The sequence below is a fragment of the Petaurus breviceps genome, unplaced genomic scaffold (genome assembly GCF_028583685.1).
Source record: "Petaurus breviceps papuanus isolate PSGF00001 unplaced genomic scaffold, PetGlider_PUasm1.0 138, whole genome shotgun sequence".
NCBI classification, from domain to species: domain Eukaryota; kingdom Metazoa; phylum Chordata; class Mammalia; order Diprotodontia; family Petauridae; genus Petaurus; species Petaurus breviceps.
This window is the reverse complement of record NW_027185694.1, coordinates 11842509-11847904: the sequence shown is the minus strand read 5'-3', so window position 1 is coordinate 11847904 and position 5396 is coordinate 11842509. Positions and strand designations below refer to the sequence as shown.

At 41.5% G+C, this 5396-nt stretch overlaps 1 long non-coding RNA gene across 1 annotated transcript in view; it reads right to left on the bottom strand.

The window, feature by feature from the left end:
- Positions 1–3473, bottom strand: part of LOC138143328 (uncharacterized) — a 12280-nt gene extending 8807 nt beyond the window's left edge. Inside the window, exon 1 of the long non-coding RNA XR_011163678.1 lies at positions 3288–3473. This is a non-coding gene — a long non-coding RNA (uncharacterized lncRNA). The remainder of the gene's footprint in view (positions 1–3287) is intronic.
- Between the last annotated feature and the right edge of the window lie 1923 nt (positions 3474–5396).

The window sequence follows — 5396 nt, the reverse complement described above, 5'->3', positions numbered from 1 at the left end:
ATATATATATATATATATATATATATATATATATTTGCTTTTTGGAGAGGGGAAGGCAGGGAAATTGGGTGAAGTGACTTGCCCTAGGTCACACAGCTAGTAAGTGTTAAGTGTCTGAGGCCAGATTTGAACTCAGGTGCTCCTGACTCTAGGGCCGGTGCTCTATTCACTGTGCCATCTAGCTGCCCCAGCCCCTGTGTTTTATAGATGAAAAAACTGAGACTGAGAGATCTGAATTAATTAGCCTATTTCAGAGTCTCTATTCAAACCCAGGTCATAGGAATACAAATACATTCCTTTCCCCGACCCCTACCTCTATACTCCACTGTCTTTCACTACCTCTAACAATATTCATTTTAGCTACTTTGTCCCCACTTTGGCCACAGAGCCGATGGGCAGAAGAAAAAGTCTCATAAGTCTATCCTCTAAGGCATTACATCAAAGGGTTGTCTAGATAATAGCGATTTTATAAATCTCACTTCTAATACAGCCACATGAAGATGAGATCCCAGCACGTTCAGGCTGAAAGGATCCAGGACTTTATATAAGCCCTGGTTCTTCCCAGCATGACAGTGAAATGACCACCAGTCAGTTTCCTGATGAGCCTTTCACATGATTTCTGGGCACCGTGACATGCCACATTCTGCAGTTATCTGATTTCCAATCAACACTCAGCTGCCCGGCCCGTGGAATATAAAAGAGACTGTTACTGGCTGAGAGCCACAGTGTACTTGGAGACACCAGCGACTCACATGTGGATTCTGGAATCCCCTCTTACAATCAGAAGGTCTTTGGAAAAAGAAATCACTATCACAGCATGAATATAATACAGGCCATCCCCAATGCCAAGAGCATTCATCTGCTTGGCTTTCTTTCAGGGGACACACATTTTGCAAGGTCTCAATACGTTCAGCACATTCCTCTCAGCCGTGTGTGTAGTGTGATAATTATAACACAAGATAACCCTTCACAACGGGCAAGCCGTGAAATCTAAACTACATTTCATGCATGGAAGTTACTTTAAACAAATTCTTTTAAACATTTAAGGATGGAGGTGCTACTGCCATTCTGAATTATAAGGATTTGGAGGGTTGGTCCATGTCCAGAAGGTAAAGTATGGAGGCTTAGTTCTCTGCTTCTCAGACAAATAACCACGAGGGCAAAAGGAGGTCATTCCAAACCTGCACCATTTCAATGGCATGGAAACATATTCTCACTCACTTCTTTCAAAATGGTGACCAGAAAGGGAAATCTTTTCATTTCCCAGCATGTCAAGCTAACTCGCACTACAAAGTGCTGAGAGAGTATAGTCTGCATCCTAAGTTAGAGTGAAAACAAAGGAATCAGGGATCAAAGTCAATGGAGAAGTAAGAGAAAAACTCTAAGGAGCCAGATAGTTATGGATCATCAGGACCCCAGAAATAAAGTAAAACCATTGGGACCTAGAAATTGAAGAGGAGAGCTGTGAAATTTAGGCAGATATTAAAAAGAGTTTGGGCAAAAAAAAAATTGGGTAGGGAGGGGAACCTACCTCATCCTTGATCACAGATGTAACTAGGGTAGAGCAATCAGGATTTCATCCCTAGTCCTGAAATTTTTAATCTTTAAACATCATAGAAACTGATTTTAACACCTTGTTTAGCAGAAGTGATTATTTTTGTTTTTTGGAGGGGGAAGGCAGAACAATTGGGGTTAAGTGACTTAGCCAAGGTCACATGGCTAGCAAGTGTTAAGTGTCTAAGGCCAAATTTGAACTCAGGTCCTCCTGACTCCAGGGCCAGTGCTCTATTCACTGTGCCACCTAGCCACCCCTAAAAATAATTATTTTTAAGAGTTACGTAATAACACACTTCCTTATTCTCATGGCAGCCATATCTCAGGGGGATTCCCTCCTAGGCCTAATTCTGTCCTGTTCCCTTTACAGCAGTCTCCCTAGAAGAGGCCTCATACACCAGAGGGACTCTATTTCTCCCACTGTGGTGTCAGATCCCACTTTCTCTCCCCTTCCCAAATCAACTTTAAAAGTCAAGTCAGTGCTGCTTTCTCTGGGGCCAAAGGTTGCTAGTTATGGTTCTATTGATGAGGCTATAATAGTCAATACCTACATAGTAATAAAGGCAGAGTAAAGAAAAAGCAAGTAGAAAAAACAAATCCACGTAAACAAAAGTTCCCTTTTGCTTTTTCTCTACTGGGAAGATTGAGAACTATAGTCACTTCTTGTGGTATCCCATAGTGTTTTGACCTTGCTAGGTACGGATTGGGACACGCAAGGTGGAGGGGAAAGAAGCCATTTTTAATTCTCCCAGAGAATTGGAAGCCAATCCATATCAGCTTGAAACACCAAATCTCATGAATATTGTGACAATCATTAAGCGATTTTTCTTCATTTGATGCCACGTCTCCCCCTCTTAATTTATACAAAAGACTAGGCCTCTCCATCAAATATCCTGGTTATCCCTGCCATCAAAAAAAAAAAAAAAGCAGTACTGTGAAATGCCAAAGATTCTTCCCCCCTAAGAAGTTTGAGTCGTTTCTATCAAATGGAATTATTGTGTGCTGTAGTGGGTAGAGACTAGCCTTGAGGGCAGGAAAATTGGATTCAAATCCTGCCTCTGGACAAATACTGGCTATAAAACCATGCACAAGTCACCGAATGACTCAGTACCCTAAATTTAGGGTTTGAATCTCTGGAGAGCACTTCTACAATTGATGAAATAACAGATCCATGGAAAAAAATATATGTCTATGTACATATGTATGCACACATACATGTATACACATATACATACACATGTATACACAGAAATTACATACTAGGAGGGCAGTATTGCAACAAAGTTTCTATTTTTGTTCTATTTAAAATAATTTTTAAATTGCTTAACAGGGGTTGATAATTCTGGGAAAGTGTGTAAGACAATTATGGGGTAAAACTTCACTTTTAGTCTTTTGAAAAAGCACTATCTTCATTGCCCCAAAGCGGGTGATAGATCTGAGAGAAAATCGTGGAGTGTTTCTCCACACCCAACAAGCCATTAACTCTTAGTTCTCCAGCTGAAAGGCCCCAGTTTTCTAGGCAGATCGCCTCACACCACCCCCAAACATAAGAGAAGGAGGAGGAGAAGAAAGCCCTCCATTTCCATCGCAGTCAGGTACAAGAGATGGGGTATCTGTGACGAGAAGGGCATATGGCAGCAGAGTATACTGAAGGCTACGCGCACACGAATGTCAGCCTACAGGATCTTTTCGAAAGTCTCTATCCTGAAGCAGTCTGTAGTCAGTCAACCTACCTGTCACTCTCTCTATCTGTCAGTCAGACTGTCAGTCTGTCTGTCTCCCAGTGAAGATGGTCCCACTGCTTGATCACGCCAGCTTTTGCTGGGTATTGCCTGAACTCTGTTCAGCTGCTACTCCTGGCAGTTGGTACGAGGCTTAATTTTAAATTCATTTCATAAAACACAGCCAGCCTCGCACAGTGTGGCATACTTGGTAATACTATCACTTTGAAAGGTGGGAGGGGGTTTGTCCAAGAGCACTATCGCTTTACTTGGCTAATTCTGTCCTCCAACAAGCAGGGGCCAGCTGATCTGCTGAACCGATGAGCTCTGCTAAGTATGACTGTAATTAGCATCCAGCCTGAGTGCCTTCCAAATCTCTTCCTCTGCATTCCAAAGTGGGACATGCCGAACTCTAGTCAGATGCTAAGTGGCTGCCGGGCCTGCTTTGTAAGTTAAAGCAAGAAAAAACCTCTGGTTCTCATTACCCAGAGGGGAACACCATTTCTGGAAAGAGAAGACACCCCCCATCAGGCCCAAATCTGGCTAACTTTTAGCAATAACAGATTAGGGCATAATCAGCTGAGTAGTCACAGTACCAACACACATGCTGGCTTCCTCTTTATCCAGCCCTCCTCATAGACAACTGCCCTTCAGACACCGCTGCCTTTCTCTATAGAGAAACAGAAGTCCTTAACACCCCGTATATAAAGAGAGAAGTCTGGAGATTAGTATTTCCTCGGAGATGTGGTACCCTATATAACAGTTGTAGTAATAGTTTTTGTAGATAGGTAGCCTTTACATAATGCTTTAAGATTTGCAAAATGCATTATATACAATACGCTATTTTTCTTCCTAACAATTCTGTGAGGAAGGTGCTGTTATTATCTCTTTGTTTAATGTTGAAGAAAATGAACTTGATGGAGGTTAGGGGTCTTGTCCAGAGTCACATAGTTAAGTAAGTGTCTGAAGCAAGATTTGAACTCAGGTCTTCCTGTCTCTAAGTCCAGCACTGTCCACATAGATAGCCACATAGCTACCTTTATTTCAAAGACTCTTAGAGCTAGAATTAAAAGAGTTCAGAGGCCATGGAGTTCAAACCCTACCCTCCACCTCCAGTTTTACAGATGAGGAAACTGAGGCCCAAGGAGGCTGATTTGCCCAAAGTTACACAGTTAAGTGTCAGAGGGGAGATTTATTTAGACTTTATGGTCCACTGTACTTCACAAGACCTCCACAAGGAATAAGAAGGAGAACCCTTATAAAATTATCTATTTTTATTCTCTGCTCATTAGAAGTCAAATCTCTTTGCATTGAAGATACTATAGACAAGAAAGTTGTGTAGAATGGGAAAAGTTCCCTTCCTCTTGAAGAGCAAGAGTTCGGCTCCTTTCTTTTCAATACCCAGAAGTATGGAATAGTAATTTCTCATCACCATACGTGATAATAGCATATCACCCTTCCTGCTTGCATTCCTGATATTAAATAACATAGCTTGCAATTAACGAAAGGTTAAGTCACATAATAATATATTGGCACTGGGAAACATGTGAATAGTTCTGTTTGGCAAATGGTCCATAATTATCAGTGTAAGGGATATTTTTGCTTGCCACCTATACATATGAAAGGTCAGTAATACAGCTAGGCAGGGAGAATGCAATGACTTTGCCAACAAGCCTAGTTTGATAGTTTTGTTTCTGTGCCGTTTCCCCTTCGCACAAATTTACATGGGAGAACAAGGGAGTTTGGGAGTTTGAGAAGTTTCCTTCATTTGCCTCTGACCTCCCTACCCACCAGAATCCTTGGCCATTTGCTGAAATCTAAATAGAGGCTGAGTGGAAGCAATTTAGCCACTGGAAGTAAGTTACTTGGGCTCTCCATCGTAAGTCAAACAGATATTCTTGACAAAGACAAAATGAAACATATCTCTGGAAGTTGAATTCCAATCTTTCTTTGAAACTCAGCTCAAATGTCACTTCCTTCAAGAGGTTTTTCCTTGCTCTCCTCACTCCTAAAGCCTTCCCCTGCCATCTACACAGTATATGTCTTATGTTGACCTATTGTCTCTTCTATTAGAATTCGAGCTTCTTGAAGGTGGTAACTATTTTGCCTTTCTTTGTATAT